General features: G+C 41.3%; 1 protein-coding gene across 1 annotated transcript in view; it reads left to right on the top strand.

Moving 5' to 3' along the window:
* The window catches only part of SLC45A4 (solute carrier family 45, member 4), a 141,855-nt gene that overhangs the window by 118,509 nt on the left and 8,657 nt on the right, over window positions 1-14,689 (top strand). The gene's annotated exons all lie outside the window — the stretch shown is intronic.

Below are 14,689 nucleotides of genomic sequence, written 5' to 3'. Positions count from 1 at the left end.
TACAGGCCAGGATGCCATTGGCCTTCTTGGCCGCCTGGGCACACTGCCGGCTCATGTTCAGCCGGCTGTCGACCAACACCCCCAGGTCCTTTTCCGCCAGGCAGCTTTCCAGCCACTCTTCCCCAAGCCTGTAGTGTTGCATGGGGTTGTTGTGACCCAAGTGCAGGACCCGGCACTTGGCCTTGTTGAATCTCATCCAGTTGGCCTCGGCCCATCGGTCCAGCCTGTCCAGGTCCCTCTGCAGAGCCTTCCTACCCTAGAAAAAGAAACTTTGTCACCTGTCTGAAATGAAAATTGAGTTTAAATTTTTTTCTTTCCTTTTTGGTTCAACAAACAGCAGTATGCAAGAAACATGGTTTACAAACCTGAACTGGCTAGCATCTCAGAGGTCATCGCTAGCAACCTGTGGTGAGCAGCAGTGTTGACACCCCTTCCCTAGTGACTTGCTGGGTCCCCCCTAGATGCAGACGCGCTGTGTAACAGTAGAGAAGCTGAAGAAGTGCATGGGAGAGCTTTCAGGATATTTGGGGATGGAATGAGAAAGTAAGATGATGTAATTGGTTAAAAAGCTGAGGGTGGCTCTTTCTCTGTAATTTAATTAAGAAGTAGTCTTAACAAGTGCTCCCCCCTTCTCTGAGGTAGTCAAAGTCATGGGTCATAAATCTGGTGCCAGGGACTCCATTGGTTTGGATAGCAGTCAGCGTGTGTGAGAGGTTATGGAGATAAATGAAGGGGAAGGTTATTTTTCTGCACTATGGATTCCTATCCCATTGACGTGGCAAATGTGTTTAAAATTTCAAATGTTTTTAAGCTGTAACCTGCAGGGGAGGGGTTTGGTCCAACTTTCTCTCCGTCAGATATGAACGGATTGCAAAATTCAATCCTGAAAATTATTTAGGTTTCAATCTTAAAATTTATTTAGGTTTCCTTTGTTGGATGACTGAATAATGCTGTGTTGCTGACTATACCTGTAACTCATATATATAACTCGTTCCATGCTTTTATAAGTTCAAATGACAAGAAAAAGGTTACAAGCAGAATGATGTAAAGTAAAACTGCTTTTTACAATATGATAAAAATACTTATCTGGTTGTTTGGAAAAGAGTTCTGTTCTAGTTTCTCCCCGTTAGGGCCTAATGCTCATAATTTGCGCATTTGGAAAGGAAATGTTTGCTGGTTTATTTGCTGGTGTGCTCTGCTTGTTTAACTTCAGATTTTAATGGTAAATTTATTCTTCCATGCATAGCCTCACTGATTGTGAAACATAACATGTGCAAGTAAAGATTGTATATAAAAGAGTCTGTGGTAGGAAGTCTTTTTCATCTGGTGTGATTTCATTTTACTCCAAACTATCAATTCCAGTTATTTGGTGCAAAGTGACTCCATGGATCGCATTATCCTTCATGTAGAAATGGAAGTAGTATAATTTTTAAACAGCTCAGTAAGGGTGGGGGAACCACTCCTCTGGGACACAGTAAGCTTGTTATTTGGAGTGCTGGCTGAGACTTGGGGGTTAAGTTCTGCTCTAGTTACCAAAATTTCCCGTGTGTGCAACTTTATACTATGACCCTGCAAGCTCAAAATACTAAGATCAATATTTTTATATAGCCAGAGTTTAGAAGACTTCAATATGAAAGCAGCTCTGCTCTCAAATCTCTCTGGTATGCGTGTAGAACGTGTTTCATGTAAGTTAATGTTCAAGCCAAAACATACAAGTTTATAGAAGAAGGTGTGTAGGAAAGTTGGAAAGTTTGAGGCAGGCTACATAAACATCAACACCATCTTCTTAATCACCCCCCATAATTTCATCTGAGAGGATGGTTTTCTATAATGCTTTACCCACAAGGCAGGCAGTTGCTGGCATGAATAGCTATAGAGGGAGACCACTCTTTTTTTGGGGGGCGGGGGGGAACCCTCAGTTGCTTAAAATTCTCTGTGTGGTAGTCCTCTTACCATTTGTGTGTCTAGAGATTGTTAAAACAACTGGTGAACTGCAATGTTTTTCCTGGAGCAGTGATCTATGTGGAAAACCATGCCTGCAAACTACAACCTGCAGTTAATTTGTCAAAGCAAATAGGAAAGGCACTAAGAGGATTTATGTTTTGCTTGATATAGCCACATGAGGAATTAACCTCAATAAAGGCAACTGCGTAGAGAAACGCAGTTTCTCTTTAGGAGCTTAGTATGCGTTATTTTCAAAATTCCTGGTTTTTTAAAGAAAACAATGAATAATAAGTTAGAAGAATCAGTGTGTTTATGTATAATTCAGCAACACTTTTAAAATAGCAAATAATTTAAAAGTGAATGCAGTGTTACTGTTCTTTGCTGACTTCTAGCTGGTAGGGCTTCCCAGTAGCACAGTTGTGACAAAAATGACTGCAGGCAGAGTGTTTATTCCAATCCTAAACAAACCTATAGTCCCAAAGACTTTAGAAAGGCCAGAAGGTTGATTTTGCAGTGTAGTAACAATTAACAATACACTTTTTGAAAGTCTGTTATGGGAATGCTGGCTTTTTGGGAGGCTTTGCATGTTGAAAAGAAGGGGAGTAAAGCACTTTGAGACTTCATGCATGGCCTAAGGACTGTAGGTAGGATCAATTCAGCTTTTTTCCCCTCTGAATAGTTTGGGCATTTTTAGCTGGAAAAATGGCTTTTAGAATATGAAGTTTATATAAGGTACCTATAACATTTATTAGCTATTATATTTGTTTTGCTTTAAGTCAGCTAGGGTAATTATAGAAGGAGCTGCCTGCACCATTTACTGACCCTTAAAAGCACTATGCAAATGTGATGCCAGCTGAAATTTAGAGATCAACTGTCTGGTCAGTAATCCCCAAGAAGATGAAGGTTCTCAGATGGTACCTGCAGGGGGACGTGGGCCAAAAAACACCTTGAGTCACCACTTTCATGTGGCTTCCAAGCGTGTAGTCAAGCCTAACAAATTGGGGGAGAAGAGGCTGATTTTTGTCAATGTGCAAAGATGAGCTCCTTGTGTTTAACTCTGCTGTACACTTACTGTATTTTCTAATAAATGTAACTTGAGGCTGGAAATGAACTGTTTTCTTTGCTGCTTGCAATTCAAGGGCGCGAATGTGCTGACCATACTCTGCCTGGCTGACTGCTCAACAAAAAATACTTTTTTGGCTACCTTCAAGTCTGTTTGCCTCCTTTTTTCAAGTTCTGTTCCTGGATACGCTGACCAGATGCCATCCTGGGCTAAGTATATGCCAGTCATTTGTTTGGCAGTGTGAACCAGATCCTTTATGGTTTCCTAGGGCTTGGGGGTTGGTGGGGTAGAATGGACGCATCAGGAGTAAATTTCTGCTGCAGTGAATGGGAGTTTAATATCTAGGTGATGCCTTCCAGCCCAGTGTTTCCTTTGCTAGAACAGTATTTTAAAAGTCTTAACTCTGAGCGAGTCTCATAAATTTGGGATGCCCTAGCCATGCTCTTCATCTTGCCTTTGCTTAGTTATGTTAATCATGCTTCTACCTTCCCTTGAGGTCTGGTTAGAGCAGTGCAGAAGGGTAGTCGAAGCTTCCCTTAGACACAAAATCCTTGCACTGCAGAGCAGCACAGGACCAGAGCACCCAAGCAAGGGCTGAGGCTGCACCTGCTGCTGCCTTGTGATGCTGCTGGGCAGCCCCCTCCCAGCTACGAGCAGCCCCATATTGAATAGGCCCCCATTAAGCAAGTACGATTTTAATTGAAAACTTGTTCTTAAGCAGAACAGAAAAGTTGTTTAACCAGATTTTTTGAGGGGGTGGGAGAGGGTCAGTTCAGTCTGGGTCGAACAGGTATTTCAGAGTTAACGGTTCAGGTTTGGCTCTACTTGGAGGAAAAAATTGATGTTAACACTAGTTTTTGGTTAGGATTTGGTTCAGCTGTGTAAGTGGACGGTCATATTCCAGAGTATTAATGTGTTAATCGCTGCAACAAAAGCTCCACTGTTGATTAACAGAACAGGCTTGCGAGTTGGTGCTGAAAGATTTTCTATTGTATATGTAAGAGTCTCTTGAGTTTGGGAATTTTAAACTGCATTTGAGCCAATGTGCCTTTGCTTATAAATTTGCCAATATTCTAGAAGTGGTGACGAAAAACCCTATTGAGCTGTGGATAAACTGGGATGCTGCATATCTTCAGGCAACACATGTCACTGTAATTGATGTCTGATCTTGCAGTGAGACAGAGCGGTGAAGTGCTGCAGTGTTACGTAATGCGTGTGGAGTCGAAGTGGGGCATCATGTACAGCTGATGCATTTCAATTACAGTCCCGTAAAGGCGAGGGAAGGATTAGTGTGGCAAAACAATTTATTGATTGCTGCATTCATATACATGTCTGCATACGTTTAGACACTTTTGAGCGATGGGAAATGGATGCTAGAGTTGTTGTGTGTGACCGTTGAGTCTTTCCGTATCTGCAGGTTGCTTAACTGGCCAGCAACAGGAGACGGCATTTGCAGCCTGGGAATAAATACACTGACATTGTGAAGTTTGCCTCGGGTGGTTATACCGACATATATGTATGGTTGAAGACAACCTACGCTTTCTGGGACCGTGAAGAAAGTTCTCAGCTTTTTTATTTGAAGTAAACGCCTTTGTTATGTCCTTAAAACTGCTCTTCAGTGGAGGTTAAAAGGATTTTTTTTGTATTACTGCTGGTTCAGCACACTGGAAGTTGCATCAGATTTAATCTATATTCAATTTCAGCTCGTTAAACACTGTGATGCAAATTTCTTATTAGTGTCAAAATGATATATTTCTAAATATTGGTTAATAAGGACAGAGGAAGAAAAGTTAAAAACAAGTTTCCCAAGAGCCAAAAAGAACAGCACAGATAATCAACCTAGCAAACTCCAGTGAATCAGTTTCAGCAGTCGATAGGAGCTCTTGGCAACGTTGCATTTCCTTGCCCTCTCTGGAGCTTAATTACCTGCTGCAGCATGAAGAAAGCTTGTTTGGCACTGGCAGTGTTCGAGTATAAAAGGTTCAGCTTCTGGCTTAAGTAAACCTGGCACTTTTCACTGGTCTGAACGTACCCTGGCAAAAATAAATACCATCGTTCTGGTAAAGATGTCGTTGTGCGCAACATATAGGAATTGCTAAGCATTTTTACTATAATAAAAAAATCTACAACAGCAATTGATTCTTTGGTCTTTCCCTGAGCAAGGCATGTCATATGTGTTGCCTCTGATTCCTCCTCTTCAGCAGCAGCAGGAGTAGCTAATATTGGCATATATGTCTATTAGCAATTGTTTGATATATTGGATGAGGAAGTAGAAAGCTGGGTTGCTATAAGGGCAGTAAGCTAGAAATAATCTTCAACCTGAATTACTACAGGTTACTCCTGTGGAAGTAGGTTCGTAGGAGGGTTAGAAACTTAAAAATAAATAATTAAATCTTTAAAAGCATTACTTGACAGCATTTGTGATCACGCTAAAAGGAAAGCTATTTCCCTGTCTGCAGATCAGTGTGTGTGTGCTTTCTCCAACGCCTCAGACCTCAGCTGTTCTCAGGCTTTTGCTTCCCCTCTCCCCCTTCCACACATACCTTTGGCTCACTTCTCTTAACATATGCTTCTCCTTCCTGACACAGCACCATAAAACTGGGTTATAAACTAGAAATTGTCAGGGAAGCCACATAAACCTTTCTACAACTTTGGCAGAGTGGCAGTGTAGCAGCAGAGCTTAATGAAACACGGATGACTCCCACGGTTGCCAAATATGAGAAGGGGAGGACAGTTGTAGGAGGTTGAGAAGCAAGAATTGAGCTGAGACAGAAAATGGGAAAACTGGATGATGAAATCCTTTAAGAGGCCTGTCACTTATTTCCTTAATTCCATTTTTCACAAGTGTTATTTAACCCAACATGGTTGCTGCTGGCATGCTATTGCATGGGTAATTTCAAAAGCTATTGCTGTACCGAAAGGCAGAATAGCTTTGCCAGAAGGGGATATTACTCTTCTACAGCTTAAAAACACCTCCAGGACTCTCTGTGTGGAACACCGCCCTAATAGTTCTGTACTGAAGCTGTTGGAGAGCTAGAGCATTGTAATTATTACCGGTTTAGTTTTTGTTCTTTCAAAATGGGTGGCTCTAGCCAAGTTGTAGGCATGGCATGTAATAGTTGTAATAGTTTCCAAATTTTTAGAATTTGTTTCTGCTGTAAAAGTGTGACTTGTTTGCATCCAACTACTAAGGAAATTTAAAATTTGACAAGTTTTAAGGACATGTTGGACAGTTTTTCCAGCATCTCTAACCTAATTTCATCCTTTTAATATCCCTATTAATTGTTCATTTATCTCAAATCTAGATCCAGCTTTCATCTATAATCTTGTCCTTATGACTGGGAGTGACTAAAGCAGAAATGTAGGTGCATTTTAAAGGCATGAATCTGCTGTGAAAGTTTTGGATGTTACAGCAATGCAGGTAGCGGATCCCCATCCTGGAGGAGGAAGACAGACAGTGCTCCAGCCCTCTCCCCTGCAAAGTGTCTCTTCGGTCCCGTGCATTTTTCCTGATGCATTCAGGGTGGGCTGCAGCTGACTTTTGCTGGTAGCTTTGGAAAGAATTTTCTGCATTTTGCCCTTGGATATAGGTCCTTTGAAGTACCGTGCTTTTTATGTCCTTGTAATATTCCTATTAAATATTTGTTCTCTTGATTATCACTCCCCTCAGTGCTACTAACCCCATCCAAATGGGGGAATCGTGCTTTATCCCTCCACTTTTGTGTCCCACAACTGATTCCTCATTCGCACTGAAGAGGCAGCCCTATCCTTGCTTCGTATCATCCAGAGCAGTAACAGACCAGCTGAGTGAGGCCGAGAGCCCAGCACTCCCAGCCGTTGTGCAGACAGACATCCCTGCTGACAAGGGGAAGGAGAGGATAGACTTCTTGCAACTGGGTGATAGTTTGTGTTCCAGAAAAGTATGTTCAGATTGCAGAGTGCACGTACTCCTGCCTATAAGATGTATATAATGTGCTGACAGCTTGTGAATGTTGCAGGCCAAGCAGAAGAGCTCTTACTTGACAGGCACAAGAAGAGTTTCAGGCTGTGAATTTTACCAGTGGGAAGATTTAAGCCACAGTGTTGATATTGCTCCTATTTTATGTGGTGTTTATTGCAACAGGTCATTTCTGACACACTGAACAAATAAAGATGCCCGACAACTTGATAGGCTATCATTTTTATGTAGAAAGCTAGCAGCAATTAAAAACCTCACAGTACTGATTTTGTTCTGAGTTTTTCCACCTGCGTGCTTGCAACCAAAATGATCACACATACTGGTCAGTATAATTTTCCTCCAGTATTGTTGTGCAATTTGCAGCTTGTTAAGAGTGGCTTCTGAACAAGCACTTGGCTTGAGCAAGTGTCATCTTATCATAGAGGCTGGGCAGGCGTAATTTGATGAAGAGCAAAATTTTCACATAAAAATGAAGTCCAGTATTGGGCTTCATTTCTTCTCACACCAGCAGCCGTAAGATGTTGTAGCATTAGGGGTGCAAATTAGAGGCGCTCTCATCTCATATGATATCAGACTCTGATTTCAAGTAGTACTTAAAATTATTTCCTTCTTAAAAGCTTGCACTCCCACATTTGGAAGCTGCTCAAATCATGGTAATGGGCACCAGGAGGAATTACTGTGCTTTTTCATACCCCTTCCCTGTTGGTCAGACTTCCTATTTCAATCCAGAAGTTAGAAGGTGGTTTCTCATGGGTGTAATAAACTCAATGTACAAGTGCTGGCTGTACTGCAATAGTGCTCAGACCACCAGTCAAGCCTATTCCAGTGCATTGGTTCAACATATATTGGCTCAGATATGTTTTTTTTGGCAGCTCAGTCTCCCACACGAGCTCTAAGCTATTGGAAGCCCTAAAATCTGAAGGGAGAGAGCAAGAAGCAAAAGGATTTGTGGTTGAAGTTTCATGGTGATACAGTTGTTAAAATAGGCATGCAGCTTGTTTGCAGTTTCTTTGGGGGACCCAAATGTGTGGCAACTCTGTATTTTTATTTTAAATATAAGGGAGTGGATATCAGGGTGCATTTATGAAATGATTGCGGCTGCATTCTGAAATCCCTGTTCCTCATATAGACGCTCCAAAGCTAAAAAGCTTGAGTTTGCGGTGGTTTCTATGATTCTGTTGTAACAAGATGTAGAGCAGATACTGGGGTTCTGACTTTTTCACAGCTTTTTGATAAGCATTGGTTTTGCTTGCTACTCTCTTTAAAAATATAGTCTAAACAAAGCAGCTTGTATAAGCAATGCATTTTAAACAGATCAATGTAAAATACTTTTAGCAGCACACAGTATTTTATACAGGGATGAAATTGCAGAATACAAAGTATTTGCAGGGCATGACAGCTTCTTATGTTCAGGAATTTGTATGGTGTTTACTTTAAGAGTATAAACAAGTCTCTAGGTGATGATTTCTGACAAATGAAAATAGGAGCCTAGCATCCTATTCCCATATCAGATCTTATTGTTAAGCTTATAAAGAACTATTTTTCCCCCAATAGAACTTATCAAAAAGAGGTTTTGAATAGAAACTGCTGCATGTGACTTAATCTTTCTTCCATGTAACTCGTGACCTCACGCAGCCCTTAGACTGATGGTGACACAGTGAGCATTTCCTGTGAACCGTGAGCAGTGCTGGTCCCACTATTGTTGGGCACTTTTTTTGTCTGGGAAAAAACAAACCCTTATTTACTAGAAGCCAGTGTCCTGTTTGTTTGTAGCTGGCTGGGAAATGCCATATTACAAGGGTCTCAGTGGCAGTCGTCACTGCTAACAGAAGCTGTTGTTGTGTTTTGCTCTTTTTCTCACTGATTTGTATGAGACTTCGGAGTCTGCCTTGTGACCTGCTCCAGATTCAGTTCACGGCACAAATACTAACCTTGTTTATCCAATATGGTTTTTTCCTCCTCGGTGTTTCCTCAGATTAGCTGTCAGTAAAAGGCTAAATAATAATCCTCCAGTTATTATCCTCCAGAGGCCACCAGGTTACTTTTCCAAGTTGGTGGATGGCGGTTCGCTGTTAGAGCTGCTACCTGGCAAGGCAAGCATGGCGGTGGAAAATTACAGACAAAATAAAGGAATAGCATTAAACTGGTAATGGGATGCAGCTGCTTTGGCCTTCGAGTTCGCATGTGAGTCTCGGCAGCCTCTGGTAAAGTATTTGCTGCGTGATGCTTCTCTTGGCCACACGAAATCCGTCCCAGCCTAGTTATAGCCTGTTCCAGGTGGGTATAGCAGCTCTCAGCGGTTGGGACATTTTACGTTTGGCTGTAAGAGGTTGTAGCGAGGCAGTCATATGGATGACAAGCTTGCTGTGCGGTATTGCCTTGAAATCTAGTCAAAGCTGGTGTCCGTACATCTGTTCTGCGCGTGAGAGGCTGGATGCTGCAGGGCTGCTGGCTGGGCACATCACCGTAGCCAAGTTTATTTAAAATACATGCTGCATCTGAGTCCTTGCCACTAGATGGGGGTATCAGAAGGAACTTCTTGGTGTCAAAATATTCCCTTCATCTTTTCGTTTCTGCTCGTTGTCAGCTTGTCCTGGCTTGGATACCTTCTTAACTGTCTTCCCATTTTAAAATATGGTCAAGTTGTGTAGATATAGCACCATATATATACAGAGAAAGGAACCATTAGGCTATGTAATTATCTTCCTTGACTGCTTGGTGCCCTTCACAGACATAATATCTATAAAGTTTTAGTATTGGAGCTCATTATTGTTGTTAGGCAGCAAACATTTGGAAGACTTGTATTTTTTTTAATATATATATACACACATACATATACATACTCTCTCTTAAGTATTTCAATTTTCACTCATCTTATTTTGCTTCTACTGCCAAATCATGCACGCCAACCTAATTATGCATATCATGTATGCAGACATTCAAGATACTAAAACAAGAACAGCCTCTTTTAAGGGAAAAAAGTATTTGGGGGTTGGCGTTCTCCTTGTCTGTCTGGAAGTTTCTCATTTATATGAAAATGCCTAGCACTAAAGCAAACCTACTGTTGAAATGATGAAGGTCGTGTAGACTCTGCCAGAATGAAGCATGAATTTTAAGAACATCACCTACAAGGTGTGTTTTGAAGCCTTGCTTCATGGGACTGTGGAGATAGTGCTCAGTGCCTCGGAAAGCTCTTTCCTGGAAGACCCATGGTAGAACATGGCTTTGAGCTTTACAAGAGTCTGACTTTTCCAGCAACAGTGCTGAGTGCAGACATCAGAGGTGACAACTAAACCTATACAGAGAGAGAAGGCTCTTCCAGGCACCAGAACTGTTGTCTTGCTGAGTTTTGCTTCACTGGGTAGGCTACAGCTTATCAATAACTCATCTCAACTTTAAGATACAGAAAGCAAATTCAAAAGGAAGCTTTGAGTAACTAACTGTACTACCCGTTGCTAAAATGATTGCTCTGTTTGCCTGCCCATACATCGTTCAGGTGAGGAGTCTGCTGTCTGTCAGACAGGTTCAGGAGGGAATTCTCCCATCAGAAAATTAATTTTTCCTGGGCTGTTTTATTTTAGCTTGCACGTGCGCCAGCTTCCCACCAGGAATCTTCTCTAACCCCACTCAGTAGTTTTCCACTTGAGTAACCAACTAAATTCTAATGTGACGATATCATTGTTTACATACTTATGATAAAGAAAAGTCATACACTTCACTTAATAAATGATAACTATTTTGAATTCTGCATGACTGTATATAAAACACATATGATGATTTTATAAACTGCTAGCTTACACTTGGAATGCAATTTATAAGAGCCCTGCCACTTAGGTTACAGAAGTAGTCCTATAGCATGACTTCTCCAGCAAGAGAAAAAGCAGGTTGTGTTCATGTTGATGGTTCCTACCATTAGACAATCTGTGGGAATTGCTCGTGTTTCACTTGAAAGTTATCCCTTTCCTGTTTACTTGGAGGAGCACTGAAAGCTTTTTAGAAATTCTTCCTTTTTTCTTGGCATGGGGCTATTAATTCTTGTATAGATTTTTATCATGGCCTCTTTTTCTAAAGATAGGTATTTTGGCTGCTAAAGAGTAGTTCAATTAAAAAAAAAAAAAATCTAAGTGGTTTGTCTAAAGAAGGATCTCCAAACATAATTTTCTTGGGTTTTTAAGTGTCCTTTTTACCCTTCCATAAAAGCTACATCCCTAGCTCCGTTCTGAAATCATTGAGATTCATGTCTTTTGCAAAGTAAGCTATTTTCAATGTAAATATTTGGATTTAGGCTTTTATTTATAATGCTTAGATGGTAGAAAGATCACCCTTTTCAATCAGTGAAAAAAAAAAAGCCTTCTCAAGAAAGCATTTCAATCTCTCTCCTCTGACTCATACATGGAAAGATAAGACTCCCTAATTGTAGGCATGTAACAGAGGTTGGGTGAAAACCCTTTTTTCCTTGCTTTAACTGGCCTGTAAAATCAAACCAGAATGCAGGCCTTAGTCTGATTTTGAGTTATTACATGCAAAATTGACCTTGAAAGTACTGAAGTCAAAGTAATGCTGGCAGTAAAAATCACTGTGTTTTTTAATAATCTTAGGACATTTTTATGACAGTTGGTTAACTGTGGCTATAAAGCATAAAAAAAATCCCTATCTTTCCAATTTGGAAATGTGCAGTTTTTACAGTTGAAGGAAAAATATTTGTAAACAGGTTTTAATTCTCTGCAGAAGTCATCATTTCAAATGGATTAAGTGTTTCCAGAACTTTTTTTACTGAAATTTGTATACACCACAGAGAAGTACCGTTGTAGGCTGGAGACAGACAAAGTGGTGGCCCCAAGGACAGAGGGATGGTGATCTGTGCAAGCCCCCGGTGTCCCTGGATATACACTCCTATTGCTTGTCCCTGCTGTACTAGCGTTTCCTTGCTGTTTCTGCTCATAGTCTCCATTAAAATGAGTTGGTCGTCTCAATGGATGTTGGAATATTAAGAGAGAGTCTCTTAATTGTACCCATTTTCTTTATATCTATTTACTTAAGGTTGTTTATTCACATAAGATAGGATGATGCTTGTAACTCTAGTAACGGAGCTCTTGCTAGCCTTCATCCCCTGTGTTTATTTAAAGCAACTGTACGATTTACTGCAAAACCTTCCCTGCGTCTCTCAAGTGTTTACTGATGGATGAGCTTGACTGAGATGTCCCAGCTTATAATTCACAAGTCACAACATAATTCAGAAAAGAAACTTCTGTTCTCAACATACAGCCCTCGTGCAGTGATATGACATCAAATTATTTCAGATGTTGTTGATCGCTACAATAAAGATCAGTGACGCTGGTTAAGCTATAGCTTCTAACTTTGTTTAAAACAGACTCACTGCAGTGAGTTGGCTTCACACAATAGCAACCTCTGCATAACTGCTGCTCAGCAGGATGGCTCTGTGGAGGCAAAACGGGATGGGTATTTACACGTTGCTATTTCTTCCGTGTCCTGCAGAAAAATCATTCACCTTAAATGAATCGTAACCTGCCTACCATTTAGTTTTGCTTGCCTTGAACTAAATGTTTCCTCTTTCCCATCGTTAATTTTTTTTGAAGCAGACCCCCCCATCTATATGCCAGCTCAGGCACTGATAAGCATTAGCATCCTGGAGCAGGTGAGGTGCCAGTTAAACACACAATGCCTGAACCTGCTTGCTTGGGAAGGCTGTTGAACTCGGTGAAGTTAAAAAGGCTGTTAAAACCGCAGGTAGATGGAGGTTTTCTCTGCACTTTTACTTGGATTACTAGCTTGCTGACTTGCACCTATGACTAGGATAGCGCTCATTAAGAGAAACTGGGTGGTGCAACTGCAGGTTGGGATCTAGAGGAACAGTGATTTCCTGAACAAGACCTTTAAACATAATATGCCCCCCAAATCCTAGCATTCCCTACTAAGTATGTCTCAGCTAAAACTTCCGTGTCAGCCAAGACATCACCAAACAGTTGGAAAAGCTAAGCAAGAGGTAGTGGTTTGAACCGTGATGTGAACAAGGTGCCATCTGTACAAATGCAGCCCTGTCCTAGAGGTCTAAAACCTGCTGCAAAAGGAGTCAATAGTTGTATGGTAAATGCCTGTGTGGAGTATTGGCTTCAGGTACAGGCCTGTAGCAAGGAAAGATGGCTAAACCACGAAGCTTTCCCCATTCCCTGTGGGCAGAGTACTCATGGGCACGTTTGGGCCGAAAGTGCAGGTCGTGCGGGTTCAGAAGAAGCAAGGCTCTTCCAGTAACTCTGTACTCATCAAGGCAGCTGTCACCGTTAGTTTGTTCGTTAGCCAAAGTTGAGTCAAATCACATAGACCTTGGCCTCAGACCTGGATTTTGAATTCTGATGGTGAATTTGGTTATTTATGGTAAGTTGTGGGCAAAAAATGTCTTATTTTCCTATAATATTTCTGCATCACTGCAGAGGCCAGTCTCGGGAAAATGTGATTTATGCCATGGAAGAAGTCAGCATCACTAGTCAAGATTTGATGGCACTTTAAACAGCAGGAGATTAGACTTCCAAATTTGCAGCATAGGCTATTTTGGGCAGGGATCGGTATAATCCAGCTTCGTAATGGATGCCTCAGCGCACTGCACAGGGAACATAAGGTACAGGTTGATCTCACCAGCAAAGGTCGAATACTACTCACACTCACAGCATGTGGTTTTGAATAATAAATTGTTTTCCTTCCTAGGGTAAAGACACTGATTTTTTCAGTCTTGGCATCAGTTGGACTGCAAGAAATTTATTGTTTTCAATGCTTTGCTAAGGAACTTGTCAAAGTGGTTACCTGACCTGTGCTGATAAGCTGAGAGGGAGACAGATCTCCAAGGACCCGCGTGTCACTGCTCTTCTGGGCCAGTCTGCCACCTGCAGGCCATTGCTCCTCCATGCCGGAGAGGTGTAAAGCAGGGCTTTCGGGGTTTCTTTCCTTCTCCAGAAATTACTATTTGTAACAAGTTTTTTTCCCTAGGTAAATATTACATAATAAATCCAATTTGTTTCCATTTGATCCTGTGAATAGTCACCTCTGTTCTGAAAAAAAAGCAAGGGTGGTAGAGATAAGAAAGCCTCTTTAGCTGCTCTCTAAAGGTTAATAAATAATTGCTTTTTCTTTTATTGTCCGTTGTTCAATTTTATAGCTAAACATTTTTGTGCTTAGAAATGGGACATTTCATATGACAGTCAATTCTGTCCATCATTCTCAGTCCATTAAATCTTTAGTAGCTCTTTATGGTGGTGGTCTTAGATGAACAGTGCCACTATAATGTTGAACTCCTGTTGAATGTTAAAAGTTTTGCTGAGAAGGGGATATGTGTATACGGCAACCAGGTAGCTTTCCAAGCGTCCCAAAGATCTTTGTTTTTATAGTCCACAAATGGATAGAGGATGCAACAAAGCTATTTGGCTTCTACACAGCAGACCTTGCCTGCTACTTCTTCATAGGGGCCGTCCCCACGAACACCCCCATCAAAAAAAATTTGTCACACTCAGCAAAATTCAGCAAAAGTGTGGGGTTTTTTTGTTTTGTGGGGTTTGGTTTTTTTTTTGGACAGTAGTAACTAACCTAGATTTATTGGGTTTGCATGGCAAGGTTTTGGTAGTGCGGGGGCTACAGGGGTGGCTTCTGTGAGAAGCTGCTAGAAGCCTCCCTCATGTCCGATAGAGCCAATGCCAGCTGGCTCCAAGACGGACCCG

Source organism: Pygoscelis adeliae, unplaced genomic scaffold (genome assembly GCF_000699105.1).
Source record: "Pygoscelis adeliae isolate BGI_AS28 unplaced genomic scaffold, ASM69910v1 Scaffold457, whole genome shotgun sequence".
NCBI classification, from domain to species: domain Eukaryota; kingdom Metazoa; phylum Chordata; class Aves; order Sphenisciformes; family Spheniscidae; genus Pygoscelis; species Pygoscelis adeliae.
This window is presented reverse-complemented; position numbering and strand designations above follow the sequence as displayed.